This window comes from Leptodactylus fuscus, chromosome 5 (genome assembly GCF_031893055.1).
Source record: "Leptodactylus fuscus isolate aLepFus1 chromosome 5, aLepFus1.hap2, whole genome shotgun sequence".
Classification (NCBI taxonomy): Eukaryota; Metazoa; Chordata; class Amphibia; order Anura; family Leptodactylidae; genus Leptodactylus; species Leptodactylus fuscus.
In genome coordinates this window covers 208756397-208778117 of record NC_134269.1, presented here as the reverse complement: position 1 = coordinate 208778117, position 21721 = coordinate 208756397, and the positions used below count along the sequence as shown (strand labels likewise).

At 39.9% G+C, this 21721-nt stretch overlaps 1 protein-coding gene across 7 annotated transcripts in view; it reads right to left on the bottom strand.

Moving 5' to 3' along the window:
• The window catches only part of PRR5 (proline rich 5), a 76504-nt gene extending 55433 nt beyond the window's left edge, over window positions 1-21071 (bottom strand). For 2 of the 7 annotated variants that reach the window (XM_075275154.1, XM_075275162.1), the window contains exon 1: window positions 12560-12830. The gene's annotated coding sequence lies outside the window, so the exon portion shown is untranslated. The other 5 variants (XM_075275158.1, XM_075275161.1, XM_075275156.1 and 2 more) reach the window with 5 other exon arrangements.
• Window positions 21072-21721: the final 650 nt, after the last annotated feature.

Here is a 21721-nt window from a genome sequence, read left to right as displayed (position 1 = left end):
AGGTCTTTGTAGAATGGGAGGAAATCCACACAAACTCCTTGCAGATGTTGTCCCTGGCGGGATTCAAACCCAGGACTCCAGCGCTGTAAGGTTGCAGTGCTAACCACTGAGCCATCATATTGCCCCTGTGCACGGTGCATAGTCATAGCTCATAGTCATACTTATTTCAATGTTTTTTGTGCCGTCCCTCTGTTACTCTTCCTGGAAATGTATAACTACACCAAGAAACGTATTTCTAGTCAATGGGATGTGTCTAATTGTCCATACAGATCATAGAGGGACAAACACCATGGCAATTTCCAATCATCCATTTCCAGGAGGAATAATAGAGGGAAGATACAATACAGAGACCCAGAATTGATGTTTCCTGGGAAATTCAAGTAGTCACTAAACAGTCATGTCAGGACCGTGAATATGTAAATCTATAAAAAGAACGTTGAAAAAAACCTATAACTGCGGATAAATCTAATATAACCGTATACCCGGCAGCTCCCAGCACCTGTACAATCCGTCTCCGGTGACTGCAGCTCGGCACCGGCTCAGAGGCGTTTCATGATACTGATACTTGCAGCAGGTTAAAACTAGCTGTGTCCTTCCATTTTTAATGCAAGAAGTCTATGGGAAGGAAGCCAGGGACCGTAATGAGGTCTGAGGCCGGCCGGTACGACAAGGACTCACCACAACCTTCACTTAATCCACTCATTTCCAGGGTTCGGGTTTAAAGTGGCGGCTACATGGTGGGTTTATCTAAGCAAATATATCCGAGCCTTAGAAAATCCATTCTGATATAACCTACATATATATATTTTTTTTAAATTTGATTTTATGTTCAATTACATATGTTTAATTGAAGTACTATATTCTGTCATTTTTCACTCATACCACTAAGCCTAAAAATGGACTGACAGTTGCCAATTCTGTAGGGGTTTTCTTTGCAGCAGTCACCTCATTTACACCACAGACACGATTACAATAGAAGATAACACCTCTATAGATAACACCACTGTCCCATCATTACATCACTACTGACAATTGATGATGTCACAGTTTATCTCCTCCCCCCTCCCTGCACAGAGCATGTCTAGGAAACACTCCCATAGCCCTCAATGAGTCGGCTGCCTAGGACCATGACTAGGCTGTAAAGCAGATCACTAGATGCTGTTAACAGAGTCGAGGAGAAACTCATTCAAGATGGCCACCTCCATAATCATGGACAGAAAATAAAATTAAAAAAAAAATCTACAATCAGAAAAGATAAACAAACTAGAAAATGTGATAAATTTCACTATTTGTGTTTAATAAATAAATTTAAAAATTGGTGATACGTTCCATATAATAGATCGGGTGTGGGGCATTTAAAACCCTCACCTATAGACCAGGGCAGAGAACAGCTCTCTCACCAAAGTACCCGTCAAATCTGTGCATTACACAGACTCAACATCGATATAATTTTTTTTTTTTAATTTGTGTAATACTTCTTTGTTCCTGCGGGGGCAGTGCAGGGAAACATAACACTTGTTCCTAAGTATTCCCACAAACTACAGCTGACTGGTGAGACATTCTGTAACCAGTTGATTGTGATGAGACCCTTCAAACTAAAGGGGTTTGACAAAAACAGAGTTTTTTTTTTTTTTTTAAGGCAAGGCCTACACTATTATTTTGGGGGTAAAATCACTCAAAAACAGCAGTGACTTGTTTCCTTATGGGATAAAAAAACACAAGCAAATTTTATGACCATTACCACAGGTCAGATAGTAGGTAGATTTTTTGGCATACAACTTTTTCTCCTTGCAAAAACAATCCTTCATCCAAAATTTTAATTCAAAAAAATTCACACGAGAAGAGAAACGGATTTCAAAAATTTACAGAAAACTTACAATTTAGAGGATGGAGAGAGATTTTGTATGAGAAGTTTTGCCTTTCTGTTGTGACCTCAGGCCAGCGAGTCTCCAGGTTTTTCCGTCAACTCTGATTCTACCAAAAATTTTACACTAAGGGGCAAGGGGCTGGGCAAAAAATAGACGACCTCCGAGTGTCCTTTACAGTAACCTGTGTGGATACCTGGCCCCATCTACCGTTGGTGAGACCAGATCCCATATTCCACCCCAGTGACCCAAGACAAAGGTAAAAGTGGTCAGAAATTTTTTGAAATTATTTTTGATTTTTTTTTTTATTAAATTTTTTATTATATTGCACTTGATCGTGTGATAGGATACTTTATACCGTGAACCATATCATTTCGGTCCATGTTAGGATTCTTAATTTTTGGCCAAAAACAGGAGCGGGTCCCATCATAACTTCCTTAAATGGTTGCTTTATGCTTTGGACAAGAAGAATAAGACCTGAATAAGGCCTAAACCTTTTTTGAGTAATTTTGGCCTTCCAAAAACATCCCCTCTCCTGTCTATGACCCCGTCTGATCCTGCAACTCAAAGCCAAAAATACCCCAAGGACTGAACTGCAAAACCAGACACAGACTGTAAACAAGAGCAGAGATTGGGGTTGAGCCAATCTTGAGATTTCAGGATCGATTTTAAAATCCGATTTGAGATCATGTTCCAGCCGATCCCGAGCGTGAAATTTGCTCGAGCGCCGATTGGGATCCGATCGTTTCCAATCCCAATCGCTCAACCCTAGCAGAGATAACTTTAGAAAAAAAAAAAAATTTTACTCTAATCTGGCCACCTAATTTTGTTTTCTCAATTTTTTTGTGAAAAACAAAACTTTTTATGAATATTTTGTAATTTTTGCAAATATTAGCAAAAATAAATTCGAATGCATTTATGTTTTAGCATCCTAGTATTCCTTTAGTGTTCCCCGTCCCATAAAATCACTGTCATAAATAAAATTTTTGTGTAATTTTTTTCTACTTTTTTTTTACAATTTTTTTTTTTTTTTTTTATTCCATAATTTTTTATAAATTTCTTCCAGAATAATTTATATTTTACACCATAATAGCTCCAATTATAAGGAAAATCTACCTTGTGGTATATGCAGCGCCGCACCTCCCATGAGGCGACCTGAAGCGACCGCTTCAGGCGGCGCTATGCCAGGGCCACGGGGAGGGCGGCATTTTTGGTGACCTAAGCCAGTCCAGGACAAGCTGGCCTGGACTGGCTTAGGGTCACCGTCACTGAACGGTGGATTGGGGAGGCCGCCCCTCACGCTCAGGCAGAGAGCAGGTCCTCTCCCTCCCTGCTCAAGACGCTTGCTCCGCTAGGCCCCGCCCCCTTCTGCTCGACCACGCCCCCTCCTCCGGGGGGGGGGGGCAGCTTTCTGACGTCCGCCTCAGGCGGCAGAAAGCCATGGTTCACCCCTGGGTATATGTCGGAGTATTCCTATCTGTATACCTCCAATGTTTTCCACTGTATATCCATAGAGAGGCCTAAAAATATTTGTTTTGGCAATTGAGACACCCAATAGGCCCATAGCAAGAAGTCTTTCCCATATGGCCACTTGGCTTCCTTTCCATCACATTCTATGTTCAAAGATAATCGAGTAACTTTTTGAAATTTTTTTGATTAACTTTTTGTAAAAATGTTTTTGAAATTTTATTTTATTTTTTTTTTTGTGCAAAATTGGCCGATCTCTTTAAAACCAATAGTCAATGAGGTAAATATTCCCTGTTTACCTTATGCCGGTGTTTGGCGGGGCAGAAACTTAATGGGGATTTCATGGGGTAACAGCTGGAGCTCTGATGTCAGCGTCTCGCTCCTTGACATTTTCATTCAGTAGTCCCGCAGGTCAAGAGCCCAGAAAAAACAAGATCTGAGCGGTTACAGGGCGGCCAAGCGAGGAATGTCAACAATTTTTCAATGTTTTTTTAAAAGCTAATAAAGTCCTAGTTTACACAGAGCCCGAGGATTAAAACCTGGCGGTGCGGGGCTGAGATCATGAGAATGGGGCCTACCAAAGTACGGGTCATACAAGGAGGCCGGGTCATACCTCGTACCTCATCGGCCAAGCGTATGTTCTCCCGATCCCCTCCACTGTCCAAGACCAGGCCAAGACCGTGAGAGAGTCAGCCAGTTATGCCAAAACCGCCAGATTCGGCCACGATACAGCTAACATATATGACCAGAATTTTTTTTGCATCTAGTAAGGCTGTGTTCACATCTGTGTCGGAGTCTCAGTTTGGCGTCACCGGCTCAGAGTCCCTTTAAGATATCGGTTCCCATTGTATTTTGGCGGCGCTTGTTTTAAGGGCCTTTCTTTCCTCATTTTGATATATATTACGGTATATTTTCCTATGGATCACGAGCAGCAGCCAAAGGAACCCGGGCGGAGACTAGCCAGGAGGGATAACTGAGGGTCATTGTCAGGGTTGTGTCTGCCTTTGTGCAACTCCCTCGAGGTGAGACCAAACCTAGGAAGTTGCTGTTCGGCCATATTTGTATGTGATCCTGTGATTTGTGTATCCCAGACCCCTATATTAATATCAGACCCCAGACCAGATCTCATATAATTATCAAACCTCAGACCAGACCCCTATATTAATATCAGACCCCAGACCAGATCCCCGTATTAATATCAGACCCCAGACCCCCTATATTAATAACAGACCCCAGACCCCTATAGTAATATCAGGCCCCAGACCAGACCCCTATATTAATATCAGACCCCAGACCAGACCCCTATATTAATATCAGACCCCAAACCAGACGCCTATATTAATATCAGACCCCAGACCAGACCCCTATATTAATAACAGACCCCAGACCAGACGCCTATATTAATATCAGACCCCAGACCAGACCCCTATATTAATATCAGACCCCAGACCAGACCTCTATATTAATATCAGACCCCAAACCAGACGCCTATATTAATATCAGACCCCAGACCAGACCCCTATATTAATATCAGACCCCAGACCAGACCCCTATATTAATATCAGACCCCAAACCAGACGCCTATATTAATAACAGACCCCAGACCAGACCTCTTATTAATATCAGACCCCAGACCAGACCTCTATATTAATATCAGACCCCAGACCGGACCCCTATATTAATATCAGACCCCAGGATATTCTTTTATATTAATATCAGATCCCAGACCCCTATATTATTATAAGACCCCTATATTAATAACAGACCCCAGACCCCTATATTAATATCAGACCTCAGACCAGACCCCAGACCAGACCCCTATATTAATAACAGACCCCAGACCCCTATATTAATATCAGACTTCAGACCAGACCCCTATATTAATAACAGACCCCAGACCAGACCCCTATATTAATATCAGACCCCAGGCCATTCCTTTATATTAATATCAGACCCAAGACCCCTATATTAACATAAGACCCCACACCGGACCTCTATATTAATATCAGACCCCAGACCAGACCCCTATATTAATATTAGATCCCAAACCAGACCTCTGAATTAATATCAGACCCCAGACTAATAACGCCTAGCATGCTGACACATTTCTGGTGTCTATCCGTATACAGGGGCTCATCTTATGTCCCTCCAGTGCTCATAGCTATACTGTATGCAGTGTGTGAGTGTACAGGGGGGTCCAGGGTAGAGGACCCCATTTCAAGTTAACCTCTCCCTATAGGTTAAATAAAAAGGGGGTCTGATGAGTACACATTTCCCCTCCCATAACACCCCCTACCCTTATACTGTCTGCAGCGTGCGGCCAACTAGCATCAGTTCTGCAGCTGCACCACTGACGGAGGACACCGTAACTGCCAGTCTCCAGCATTAAAGTAAATCATTGACTGGGGCCGGTATTCACACACAGCATCAATGCCTTAAAGGCTCCCTTTTTATTAGTTTTAATGTAAGCTGCGGAGCTGTCAATCACCCGGAGCCTCAGAGTGATTGACGACTGCAGCAAACAGCAAATTCTGCCACAGCAACAGCATATCATGTGCTCAACACTATGGGGGACAAAGCAGAGACGGTAACATTGTAGTGGTGGATGAGAAAATACATGTGTATATACATAGGGCTACAGATGCCAAATGAGGGCCAGTCTGGTGCCTATATATCCCCACCATCTATTTACTACCCCCGGAAACTACCTAAAACTCAAGGGGAACATATTTGCCTTTGTGGCATAAGCATACTCCATATAAACTCCTTTATTCTATTGCTTCATCTATATGGAGAGCCTAGACTTCTTTATCCATGTAAACTCCGCCCATGAGTACAGGCCGCACCCTGGATTAGCTGCCTCTATTAGCAGCACCATCAGGACCGGCCCACATAAATAGTACCAATAGAGTATCTCCATAAATTCCTTTATGCTACAACTTTTCAAAGGATTTCAAGTTTTTTTCTATGTAAACCCCACCCATGAGTACAGGCCACACCCTGTATTAGGTGCCTCTATTAGCCGCACCATCAGGGTGGTACACGTAAACAGTACCAGTAGAATATCTCCATAAACTCCTTTATGCTATTGCTGAATCTATTTTAAGAGTCTTTTTCAAAGAACTTTGATTTATTTTTCTATGTAAACCCCACCCCTGAGTACAGGCCACACCCTGGCTTAAGTGCCTTTATTAGCAGTACTGGAGTGGATTACTTAAACAGTACCAGTAGAGTATTCCATTAAATAGTACCAGTAGCGTATCACTATAAAGTCATGTATCCTACTGATACATCTATTTTGAGAGTAATTTTCAATGAGACTTGAATTCATTTTCCAGATAAACCCCGCCCATGAGTACAGGTATCACTGTGGCTTAAGTAACTCTATTAGCAGCACCAACTGAGTGACCATTGCAAAAAATTACCAGTGCAGTATCTACATAAACTCCATTATATTATTGCTACCCCAGGAGCAGTTTTTAAAAAGACTTGAGTTTTTTCCATGTAAAGCCCTCCCCAGTACTGGACACACCCAGACTTAAGTGCCTCTATTAGCAACACCATTAGAGTGGCCCACTTAAACAGTACCAGTAGAATACCCAATAAACAATACCAGTAAAGGATGTTTAAAAACTTCTTTATCCTATTGCTACATCTATTTAAGAATAGTTTTCAAAGATTTTTTTAATTGTTTTTCCATGTAAACCCCACCCATGAATATAGGTCACGCCCTTTCTGAATTGTCTCTATTTGCAGCAACACCAGAGAGCTCCACTTTAAGTAGTATCAGTAGAGTATATCCACCAACACCTTTATCCTATTGTTACATCTATTTTGAGAGTAAATTTCAAAGAGCATTGAATTTTTTTCCCATGTAAGCTCCACCCATGAGTACAGGCCACACCCAGGCTTAACTACTTCTATTGGAAACACTATCAGAATGGCCTAGGTAAACATACCAGTAGAGTTTCTCCATAAACCCCTTTATCCTATTATAATGTCTATTTGAAGAGTTATTTTCAAAGAGCCTTGAATTCGTTTTCCATATAAACCCCACCCATGAATATAGGCCACACCCTTGCCTAACTGTTTCTAGTAGAACAGAGTGCCCCAATATTTAATGCTGCCAGTAGTGTGCCCCCTCATAAAAAGTGCAACCAGTGAATCTCATATTAACATCTATAGAATTTGATGGTTTCATCCAATATTTATCACCTATTCACGTGTGATAGGAGATAAGTTTATGAACCCTGGTTGTCTGACTGCTTGGACACCCATTCATTACAGGGGTCGTATGACTCCTGTATGTATTGAGTTGTGGTGATGCAGGAGCCCTACCACTCCATTCAATCTTTACGGGGCTAGTGAAGATACCGCAGTACAACGTTTGGCTATCTTCATCAGTCCCCTGGCCTTGAATATAGAGGTAGTGCGCATGCCTGATCTCCGCTGTTGTCAAGTGGCAGACACTGGACTGCCCGTTTTTGCGATTGGTGGGGATCCCAGTAGTCAGAACCCCAATAATCGTACATCTACCACTTATCTTGTGAATACATGAAAAATGTATCATAAAATTTTGGTTTCCATCAGTCACCTCTAGGGGGAGCTTCCTGCAGACAGATGTATACAGTTCTTATTGAAGTGAATGTAAGCTATATAAACATACACGCAGCAAACTTCTCCTAGTGGAGGCCGCTGACCCCAGACCTATAATGCATGTGCGTGACGTGAATGGATACAGATGGGACAGTCCAGATAATCCATAGGATAATCCAGAGTTTGATCCTGTATGAATAGCATCCTAGTTCCCGAAAATCACTTTGAGTAGCTCCTCATAAATGTTATTGCGGTCGTGGTCGCTCATGGGAACACTTTGTCCCAATTTAATTTTCAGATCCATCCTCCTACCTTGCAGTCTGGAGAAATACATTCTCTTCTGCATGTTAACTATAGTCTACATAAATCAATGGGATCCGTCCCATAAGGCAAAGCAGGAAGACCCAACAATAGAAGGAGCACCACAAACCTTCCATCGGATGTCATAAATCCTGGAATATCTGCAGCGGCAACACATCAACATGCCTGGGATAGTGACAGGACAATGACAAACTGAAACCTTATAAGCACTGCATGGTCTATCTAATATCTATCTATCTATCTATCTATCTATCTATCTATCTATCTATCTATCTATCTACCTATCTCCTATCTATCTATCTACCTATCTCCTATCTATCTATTATCTATCTATCTATCTATCTATCTATCTATCTATCTATCTCCTATTTTATCTATCTATCTATCTATCTATCTATCTATCTATCTATCTACCTATCTCCTATCTATCTATTATCTATCTATCTATCTATCTATCTATCTATCTATCTATCTCCTATTTTATCTATCTATCTATCTATCTATCTATCTATCTATCTACCTATCTCCTATCTATCTATTATCTATCTATCTATCTATCTATCTATCTATCTATTTCCTATCTATTTCCTATCTATCTATCTATCTATCTATCTATCTATCTATCTATCTATCTATCTCCTATCTGTATCTATCTATCTATCTATCTATCTATCTATCTCCTATTTTATCTATCTATCTATCTATCTATCTATCTATCTACCTATCTATCTCCTATCTATCTATAATCTATCTATCTATCTTCTATCTATCTATTATCTATCTATCTCCTATCTATCTATCTATCTATCTATCTATCTATCTATCTATCTCCTATCTATCTATCTATCTATCTATCTATCTATCTATCTCCTATCTATCTATCTATCTATCTATCTATCTATCTATCTATCTATCTCCTATCTATCTGCTAAGAAAAGGCAATAGGTAAGGTGTTTCAGTCCACATGTCACCATCCATGAGGGCGTCACCTATCTGTATCTTTAAGACTCATCAGCAGGTTCGAGGTATGACATGTACCTGGCCACAAGAGGGAGCAGAAAGCATTGGAGTGTAAAATTGTATACATCCTTCTTATACCACACTGACCACGCTACTCTTACCTCTGTCTTCAGGCCTAGCACCTGAGCACTAACTCTAATCACATACTGACAGACCAGAATTTGATTGGTCCTAAACATGCCAGCTTATTGTAATGTGACGTTCATCTATCTATCTATCTATCTATCTATCTATCTATCTTTCTCCTATCTATCTATCTATCTATCTATCTATCTATCTATCTCATATCTATCTATCTATCTATCTATCTATCTCCTATCTATCTATCTATCTATCTATCTATCTATCTATCTATCTCCTATCTATCTATCTATCTATCTATATATCTATCATCTATCTATCTATCTATCATCTATCTATCTATCTATCTATCTATCTATCTATCTTCTATCTATCTATCTATCTATCTATCTATCTATCTATCTATGTATCTATCATCTATCTATCATCTATCTATCTATCTATCTATCTATCTATCTTCTATCTATCTATCTATCTATCTATCAATCTATCTATCTCCTATCTATCTATCTATCTATCTATCTATCTATCTATTTATTATCTATCTATCTATCTATCTATCTATCTATCTATCTCCTATCTATCTATCTATCTATCTATCTATCTATCTCCTATCTATCTATCTATCTATCTATCTCCTATCTATCTTCTATCTATCTATCTATCTATCTATCTATCTATCTATCTCATATCTATCTATCTATCTATCTATCTATCTATCTATCTATCTATCTCCTATCTATCTATCTATCTATCTATCTATCTATCTATCTATCTCCTATCTATCATTTATCTATCTCCTATTTATCTATCTATCTATCTATCTATCTATCTATCTATCTATCTCCTATCTATCTATCTATCTATCTATCTATCTATCTATCATCTATCTATCTATCTATCTATCATCTATCTATCTATCTATCTATCTATCTATCTTCTATCTATCTATCTATCTATCTATCTATCTATCTATCTATGTATCTATCATCTATCTATCATCTATCTATCTATCTATCTATCTATATCCTATCTATCTATCTATCTATCTATCTATCTATCTATCTATCTATCTATCTCCTATCTATCTATCTATCTATCTATCTATCTATCTATCTCCTATCTATCATTTATCTATCTCCTATTTATCTATCTATCTATCTATCTCCTATCTATCTATCTATCTATCTATCTATCTATCTATCTATCTATCATCTATCTATCTATCTATCATCTATCTATCTATCTATCTATCTATCTATCTTCTATCTATCTATCTATCTATCTATCTATCTATATCCTATCTATCTATCTATCTATCTATCTATCTCATATCTATCTATCTATCTATCTATCTATCTCCTATCTATCTATCTATCTATCTATCTATCTATCTATCTATCTCCTATCTATCATTTATCTATCTCCTATTTATCTATCTATCTATCTATCTATCTATCTATCTATCTATCTCCTATCTATCTATCTATCTATCTATCTATCTATCTCCTATCTATCTATCTATCTATCTATCTATCTCCTATCTATCTATCTATCTATCTATCTATCTATCTATCTATCTATCTATCTCCTATCTATCTATCTCCTATCTATCTATCTATCTATCTATCTATCTATCTCCTATCTATCTATCTATCTATCTATCTATCTATCTCCTATCTATCTATCTATCTATCTATCTATCTATCTATCTCCTATCTATCTCCTATCTATCTATCTATCTATCTATCTATCTATCTATCTATCTCCTATCTATCTATCTATCTATCTATCTATCTATCTATCTATCTCCTATCTATCTATCTATCTATCTATCTATCTATATCCTATCTATCTATCTATCTATCTATCTATCTATCTATCTATCTCCTATCTATCTATCTCCTATCTATCTATCTATCTATCTATCTATCTCCTATCTATCTATCTATCTATCTATCTATCTATCTATCTATCTCCTATCTATCTATCTATCTATCTCCTATCTATCTATCTATCTATCTATCTATCTATCTATCTCCTATCTATCTATCTATCTATCTATCTATCTATCTATCTATCTCCTATCTATCTATCTATCTATCTATCTATCTATCTATCTATATCCTATCTATCTATCTATCTATCTATCTATCTATCTATCTCCTATCTATCATTTATCTATCTCCTATTTATCTATCTATCTATCTATCTATCTATCTATCTATCTATCTATCTATATCCTATCTATCTATCTATCTATCTATCTATCTATCTATCTATCTATCATCTATCTCATATTTATCTATCTGATATCTATCTCTCTATAATCTATCTATGTCACACATCTATCTATCCCATTTCTTGCAATCACTTGTGACTTCTAGATTGACCGCAACTTAGTTGTATATATATTACCGTAATATAATAAACTAGTCATTTCACATATTCTGCTACAATGTATATAATATTCGGCTACAACATATCACATATTCCGTTACAATGTATTACATACTCCGCAACAATGTATAACATATTTGGCTACAACGTATCACTTATTCCGCTACAATGTATCACATATTCCGTTACAATGTAATACATATTCCGTTACAATGGATCACATATTTGGCTACAACGTATGGCATATTCCTCTACAACATATGACTTATTACGCTACAATGTATCACTTATTCCGCTACGACGTATCACATATTCCGTTACAATGTATCAGTCCAGAACCTTTTTCCCTCTTCCTTTCCTCCTCACATTAAGCAGGGGGATCCCTCCAGACGTCTCGGAGGTTTACCTCTCCTTACACCGTTCAGCACGCTATCCGTCCGCTCCGCCACAAGGTGTTATATTCCCGTAAACCGCAATAATCTGCATGAAGCAATGTTTACACTTGTGGTGCCTGCGTGATACCCGGCTCTGTCACATAGCGTCTTATTAAGGGCATTGGCTCAGGCACATTTTTGGCATCTCCTTGTAAGCGTCAATAGCAATTGCTTGTGCAAGCGGAGGGGACACAGGAAAACCCTGTTTATATATGGAAGACTCCCAGCCTTTGGGGAAGGGGGGGGGGGGTGCAGGGAAAATACATGCAGTTAACCGCTTCGGGGCTGGAAGAAAGGCAAGGATGCAAGGGTAGTAATTTAAGGGGTGCAGGGGAGTGACAAGTTATTGGGCGCCCCCAGGTAATGAGGACTCACCTGATTGACTGCGCTGAGGCTTCTTGCATTTGCAGAGGATCCCAGGGTAGATGTCGGAGATCTCAGGGATCTGTCAGACTGAGGCAAGGATACGAAGGTTTAGGGGGGGACAAGGGGGCTGGGGAGGGGGTGACAGTCACATAGACCCCACGTGTGGTCTCCTCCAGACAGGACAATCCCTGGCCCTGGCGTGGAGCTGTCTAAGGCTTGATCCTTTTTTGCTTTGCTGCCATCCTTGCTTGCTGTGAGTTCCTCCCCTCCCTCCACCCCAGTCCCCGGCTCATCTCCTCCCATTCTGTGATATTACAGGACCAGCGCTATGCAGGCAACACACAGGGGCTGCGCCGCCGGGACAGCAGCAAGCAATGGCAAATCCCAGCTTGTCATCCAGCTTTCCCTGACTCCTGAATGGCAAATACATTTCACGTATAAAACTGCCATAGAATCTCTGCTGGCTGACAACCTGTGCAGGAGATGTGATGGAAGTCGTATTGGGTTATCGCCCAGCTTTTCCAGAATCCTGAATGGCAAATCTATTTAGCAATTATAAATCCAATAGTGAACATTATACTGTGCGGGGGGCCAATAGGGGACATTATATTCTCTGGGGGCCAGTAGGGGACTTGTGTGGGGGGCCAATAGAGGGCATCATACTGTGTGGGGGCCAATAGGGGGCATTATACTGTGTGAGGGCCAATAGGGGGCATTATACTGTGTGAGGGCCAATAGGGGGCATTATACTGTGTGAGGGCCAATAGGGGGCATTATACTGTGTGGGGGCCAATAGGGGGCATCATACTGTGTGGGGGCCAATAGGGGGCATTATACTATGAGGGGTCAATAGGGGACAATATATTGTGTGGGGGGCTAATAGGGAACATTATACTGTGTAGGTGCCAATAGGGAACATTATACTGTGTGGGGGCCAATAGGGGATATTATACTATGAGGGGTCAATAGGGGACAGTATACTGTGTGGGGGCCTGTAGGGGACTTTATATTGTGTGTGGGGGGCCAATAGAGGGCATCATACTGTGTGGGATCCAATAGGGGGGCATTATACTGTGTGGGGCAATAGGAAACATTATACTATGAGGGGGTCAATAGGGGACTTTATACTGTGTGGGGGCAAATAGGGGGCATTATACTGTATGTGGGCCAATAGGGGGCATTATACTGTGTGGAGCAATGGGGGGCATTATACTGTGTGGAGGCCAATAGGGGGGCATTATACTGTGGGAGAATTGCAAGGAGACATTATACTACGAGGGGACAATAGAGTGTGCGTGCGGGGGATGGGGCTGTTATACTGCGTGGGGGCCATTCTAGAGGTTTTTCTTTAGGTGTAGCACTTATTGGCAGAGCTGCTGCAGAACTCCTTAGAACACCACATGTGTGTTCTTGTTATGAACAGCAGTGACTTCATTCATAAAATGTGTCTTAAAGGTGAAAGTTGCAAGAAAAATCTGGTACATGGAGAAGTTTATTACCCTATAAAGACAAAGTTGGCATAAAAGGTGCATTAGTCATGGAGTATAGGCCGGGGGATAAAGAATATATACGTCCTCTAAGGACACGACCTGGTGTTGTCACATCTATAGCATGTGCGGCATTACCTATAGGTATCATAAAGCTTTCCTATAGGTACAAACCTTCTGGACACCAGGAATCCTAGCCCTTCAATAATAGACTTCTACTGACCCCCGGGACAACAGGAAACATAGCCCTCACCTAATAGACTTCTACTGATCCCTGGGACACCAGGAAACATTACTATCACCTAATAGACTTCTACTGACCCCCTGGACAACAGAAATCATAACCATCACCTAATAGACTTCTACTGACCCCTCAGACACCAGGAAACATAGCCCTCATCTAATAGACTTCTACTGACCCTTGAGACACCAGGAAACATAGCCCTCATCTAATAGACTTCTACTGACGCCCAGGACACCAGGAAACATAGCCCTCACCTAAAAGACTTCTACTGACCCCCGGACACCAGGAAACATAGCCCTCACCTAATAGACTTCTACTGACCCCCAGGACACCAGGAAACATAGCCCTCACCTAATAGACTTCTACTGACCCCTGGGACACCAGGAAACATAGCCCTTCACTAATAGACTTCAACTAACCCCCTGGACACCAGGAAACATAGCCCTGACCTAATAGACTTCAGCTGACCCTCAGGACACCAGGAAACATATCCCTCACCTAATATACTTCTACTGACCCCCAGGACACCAGGAAATATATCCCTGACCCAATAGACTTCTACTGACCCTCGGGACACCAGGAAACATAACCCTCATCTAATAGACTTCTACTGACCCCCAGGACACCAGGAAACATAGCCCTCACCTAATAGACTTCTACTGACCCCCGGGACACCAGGAAACATAGCCCTCACCTAATAGACTTCTACTGACCCCCGGGACACCAGGAAACATAGCCCTCACCTAATATACTTCCACTGACCCCCAGGAAACATATCCCTCACCTAATAGACTTCTACTCACCCTCGGGACACCAGGAAACATAACTATCACCTAATAGACTTCTACTGACCTCTGGGACACCAGGAAACATAGCCCTCACCTAATAGACTTCTACTGACCTCTGGGACACCAGGAAACATAACTATCACCTAATAGACTTCTACTGACCCCCTGGACACCAGGAAACATAGCCCTCACCTAATAGACTTCTACTGACCCCCGGGACACCAGGAAACATAGCCCTCACCTAATATACTTCCACTGACCCCCAGGAAACATATCCCTCACCTAATAGACTTCTACTCACCCTCGGGACACCAGGAAACATAACTATCACCTAATAGACTTCTACTGACCTCTGGGACACCAGGAAACATAGCCCTCACCTAATAGACTTCTACTGACCTCTGGGACACCAGGAAACATAACTATCACCTAATAGACTTCTACTGACCCCCTGGACAGCAGGAAACATAGCCCTCACCTAATAGACTTGTACTAACCCCCTGGACACCAGGAAACATAGCCGTCACCTAATAGATGTCTACTAACCCCCTGGACACCAGGAAACATAGCCCTCACCTAATAGACTTCTACTGACCCCCTGGACACCAGGGAATATAGCCTTCTCCTAATGGACTTCTACCAAGCCATTGTTGGATAAAGACAATAGAGTTCCAGTTGGTAACAATCGAGGTTTCTTGTTCCCAAAACCTCTACATGGGTGGCTGTCAATGAAGGACATCTATCTAAGCATGGATTACTATTAATAAAACTTATTTTTTTGTTCAATAGTAGGTTAAAAGAATCCAATAAATCACAAAAATAGTCCAATTAAAATATGAAAAATACCCAAAACTACAGATAATGGAGCCCCCTCCTAATAGACTTCACAACCTACTGGACACCATGGAATGTCGCCCCCTCCTCATAGGGTCTCTCCACACAGGACCTGTCCGGGGTACTGAAACATTTTTACCAGGGGGCTTCAAGAGACCTGGGATCGGCTCTGTATACGCAGATGGAGCAGAGTTGAACTTGTTTCTGAACTATTTTGTTATTATTTGCAATATTTTTTGATATTTTTTTTTTTTTAGATATTTGGGGGGTAATAAATATATTTGTAAAAGTATATATGATACACTATGTTATGCGTAGGGTGGAGAGGAAGGGGGCGGGGCATGACATAGGAATTATACGTATATTTATGTCATGGTCTACCCCTGCACTAGCCATAAGGCAATGTATCAGGTTTGCCTGGAGTGTCCCTTTAATTCTCAGGCCTGAAGCAGATGAGACTGTCAGCGTGACAAGGTCGCCTTCGCTATTAGCTGGGGCTGAGGAAATCAAAGGTTAATAGTTTCATGTGAACTGGTTGCAGGATAACCAGATATTATTTCTCTATGCTTAAATGGCTAACCTCAGCATGTCTACATGACATAGAAGATAGAAGATAAGAAAAGCTGAGACTGCAACACACAGCTACATAGCCATGAGAAAAGGAGCTCGTGCGGGCCGAGGTGTCACAAGAGCTTCCAAAAATGTCACTAAAAACAGTCAATAAGTTTGTAGGTCAATTCCACCTTTAAAGCATAAATAGATCAAAATTTCTGCAGTGAATAATGTCTTAAAGGGAGTGTGTCACCAGAACTTGACATAGCAACCCGACCCACAGATAGATAGGTTAGGGTCACCTGAATCATACGGTGTTTTCCCCTTGTGAATCGCTGCCTCCATTGCCGAGATATCGCTGTTTTTTTCATATGCAAATGAGTTTTTGCAGCAACAAGGAGGCCGCCATTGCTCAGGGGCTCATTTGCATATCAAGAAAACAGCGATATCTCAGCAACGGTGGCAGCGTTTCACAAGGGGAAAACACCGTTTGAATCAGGGTACCCTAACCTATCTATCTGTAGGGCTGGCTTGATAGGCTGGTTATGGTGACAGATTCCCTTTAATATATGTTCATAGTAGTGAAAGCACTTTATTTATGATCTAGAGCTCGGCAGTCACATACCCTAATACAGGCATTGTAGCTCAGCAATGGGAGCCATGATGCCAATGATGGGGCATGTGACCATTCCAAACAGAGACCAGAGAGGACCATCAGAGAGACAGTGCTGGATAACCAGGAGAATCGGGGGTTGAGTAGTGATTTTTTTTTTATTTTTTATTTTAGACACTTTGCAGCTTGTGTTTCACAAACTGGACAAGCCCTTTAAGAAGTCAGCACAAGATGTTGGACCTAGAAACGGCATAATAATAAAGCCCCCAAACCGCTTATTCTAGTCGTATAGAAACGCTGTGAATGGTAAATTCTCTTTCCTCAAATATTACCCAAGCCCCTTTGAGATTTCACATAGTGTTTAGAGTGTCACATACGATAGTCTTACTTTTACTTCCTCTTTTGGTGCCACTCAGAAGGTCTTAAGGAAGTGGTGACAAGATTCACAATGTTTGTGGTTACAGGACTATGTAGGCGATACTGCTTCACAGACCAAATCGAAATATGCAAAGTAATAATGTAAATAGGGTCTAAAACTGCTGCAAAACTGGGGAACAGCGACCAAGAAAACTTAGGTTGTTATTTTTCAGTCCATTAGTCAGCAATTGCTTGGCAAACTAAGCTCAACATCCCTACGTATATAATACTACTCCTATGTACAAGAATATAACTACTATAATACTACTACTATGTACAAGAATATAACTACTATAATACTACCTCCTATGTACAAGAACATAACTACTATAATACTACCTCCTATGTACAAGAATATAACTACTATAATACTGCTCCTATGTACAAGAATATAACTACTATAATACTACTCCTATGTACAAGAATATAACTACTATAATACTGCTCCTATGTACAAGAACATAACTACTATAATACTGCTCCTATGTACAAGAACATAATTACTATAATACTACCTCCTATGTACAAGAATATAACTACTATAATACTGCTCCTATGTACAAGAATATAACTACTATAATACTTCTCCTATGTACAAGAATATAACTACTATAATACTTCTCCTATGTACAAGAATATAACTACTATAATACTGCTCCTATGTATAAGAATATAACTACTATAATACTACTCCTATGTACAAGAATATAACTACTATAATACTACTCCTATGTAAAAGAATATAACTACTATAATACTGCTCCTATGTACAAGAATATAACTACTATAATACTACTACTATGTACAAGAATATAACTACTATAATACTGCTCCTATGTACAAGAATATAACTACTATAATACTGCTCCTATGTACAAGAATATAACTACTATAATACTGCTCCTATGTACAAGAATATAACTACTATAATACTACCTCCTATGTACAAGAATATAACTACTATAATACTACCTCCTATGTACAATAATATAACTACTATAATACTGCTCCTATGTACAAGAATATAACTGCTATAATACTGCTCCTATGTACAAGAATATAACTACTATAATACCACTCCTATGTACAAGAATATAACTACTATAATACTACTCCTATGTACAAGAATATAACTACTATAATACTACCTCCTATGTACAATAATATAACTACTATAATACTACTCCTATGTACAAGAATATAACTGCTATAATACAACCTCCTATGTACAAGAATATAACTACTATAATACTGCTCCTATGTACAAGAATATAACTACTATAATACTACTCCTATGTACAAGAATATAACTACTATAATACTGCTCCTATGTATAAGAATATAACTACTATAATACTACTACTATGTACAAGAATATAACTACTATAATACTGCTCCTATGTATAAGAATATAACTACTATAATACTACTCCTATGTACAAGAATATAACTACTATAATACTACCTCCTATGTACAAGAATATAACTACTATAATACTGCTCCTATGTACACGAATATAACTACTATAATACTGCCCCCTATGTACAAGAATATAACTACTATAATACTACTCCTATGTACAAGAATATAACTACTATAATACTGCTCCTATGTACAAGAATATAACTACTATAATACTACCTCCTATGTACAAGAATATAACTACTATAATACTGCTCCTATGTATAAGAATATAACTACTATAATACTACTACTATGTACAAGAATATAACTACTATAATACTGCTCCTATGTACAAGAATATAACTACTATAATACTACTCCTATGTACAAGAATACAGTATAACTACTATAATACTGCCCCCTATGTACAAGAATATAACTACTATAATACTGCCCCCTATGTACAAGAATATAACTACTATAATACTGCCTCCTATGTACAAGTATACAGTATAACTACTATAATACTGCCTATATTATGGGGCTCCATTTTGTTAGAGTAATTTGCTTAGTAAATCTAATAAAATTTATTAACTACGAAGAAAATACTGTTATTTTTTTTTCTTTTTGGTTAATATAATTTCCTTCCATATTAATAGATTGTGCTTGCAGGGCTGGGGAAGCTGTAACGGGTAAGTCATTAATGATAAGACATTATGTCTATAATTAGTTCAGCATTATGTAGTCAGGGTAATTAGCAGCTTAATATAGTCGTGGAATATTCTAGGGCAGAGGGAAGTGGCGGTTCCTGTGTGAACACGGATACATAATGGCACCTGATGCATTCAGCACAGGAAGACTGGTAGTGGATCAAGATATTAGAAAACAAGTCCAGTTATACTTAAGTCATCCTCCTTGCTTTACATTGCAGCTCTGCTTCTTCACACTGGCTGCTGTACACGTTGAAGCCCATTAACAACGCAAAAAATAAATGTCTGGGCTGGAATATTTACTAAGTTGCTTAAAAAATCCATCTAGGTTAATACACAAAACAGTTATCTGAGATGAGAGGGAGGAGGGTGATGCGGCTGCAGTTTCTCTCTATATCTGTACATGTGAGACTGCAAACTCTCAGATGTGAGAAGAGGCAAAAGTAAGGAAATTTTTCATCGGTGAGCAGCACATAGCCCAGCTCTAACCCCAACAAACAGAGCTGGTCCTTGTCTTCTACCTTATCAGTAAAGGGGGTGTCTTTTTTTTATTCCAGGATCCTTTTGTCCTTTCTCCCTGCAAACTCTATGTAAATTTTTCGAATCCAAATTGGTAACTAAAAATACATCTAGAGTAAAGCAGTAAAGAGAGAGGAGGGGGATGCTGCTGCAGCTTCTTTATTTATGCATGCTGTGAGAGGGGAAGGGTTACAGAAGTACGGAAATATGTAATGTGAGTAGCACATAGTACAGTTCTTTACTTGCAGTCGGTAGAGCTTGTCTCCCTTTTTATCTTAGCGTGAGAATACATGCTGAGAGAGGGTGGGAGGTGCAGAATTAGGGAAACATCTGATTGGTGAGCAGGACCTATCACAGCTCTTACCTCTTAACAGTTTGAGCATATCTTTGCCCTTTATCTGAATAGTGGAGGAAATGAAGTGGAGTAGAGGGAGTAGGGGATGCTACTGCAACTTCTCTCTCTTTCTGTACATGCTGTGAGAGGGGAGAAAGAACAGTGGTAGGGAAACATTTGATTGGTGAGCAGGACATATCACAGCTCTTACCTCACAACAGGTAGAGCACATCTTTGCCCACTATCTGAATAGGAGAAATGGAGGAGAGGGTGTAGGGGACGCTACTGCAACTTCTCTCTCTTTCTGTGGATGCTGTGAGAGGGGAGAAAGAAAAGTGGTAGGGAAACATCTAATTGGCGAGCAGCACATAGCGCAGCTCTTATCTCAATTCAGGTAGGACTTGTTCTCGCCCTCTCTCTTATTGTGAAACATACAGCTCTTACTTCAGACCAGGTACTACTTGTCCTCACCTTTTATATTATTTCAAGAAGTGGAGGAGAGGGAGGAGGGGGATGAAGCTGAAGCTTGTCTCCTTTTCTGTGCAGGCAATGAGAGCGGAAATGGAACAGATAAAACGCACATATAGCACATCACTTACCTCACTTCACTCCACCCTTTATCTTATTAGGAGAAGTTGAGAAGAGGGAGGGGGGATGCTGCTGCAACTTTTTTTTCTCTTTCTGAACTTGCTGTGAGAGGGGAGGAGGAGCAGAGTAAGATAGCACATAGCACAGCTCTTACAACGCACCAGGAAGGATGCAGTCTGGAGATACTAAACTATTACAATATACTATAATATATTGATATATTGGCAGTATTACTGTTCATCTGTCCTCTGCAGATTTCAGAGGGTAAAGTAGTACCACAAATATTACAGAGCTGTTTTGATGACTGACACCCCCCCCCGAGCTGACACTTTGGGAAGCTCATATTTTCAGTTTCTCATGCACAGGATTTTTGCTACGAGTGCAAGATGGCAGCCAAATGGCAGCTGCCCGGAGTCCAGCAGATTTCCTGTTTCACTGTGTTCCCTGGCAGGGCTCAGATTCTCTTCATATGTATGATGATGAATATTGCTGCAGATTGCTGGACACATTTTGACAGCTGGGGAAAGTCTGGATACTTGGAATTAAACATCCTAAATATACATTTATCCCGGGGTTCCTCTAGTCACACCGAGATCTGCTAATCCAGGAGAGGAGATGTACACCCCAGGTTACCTGCCAGGGACATGGATATAATATAGCACTTGTCTCTGCCCTCCTGT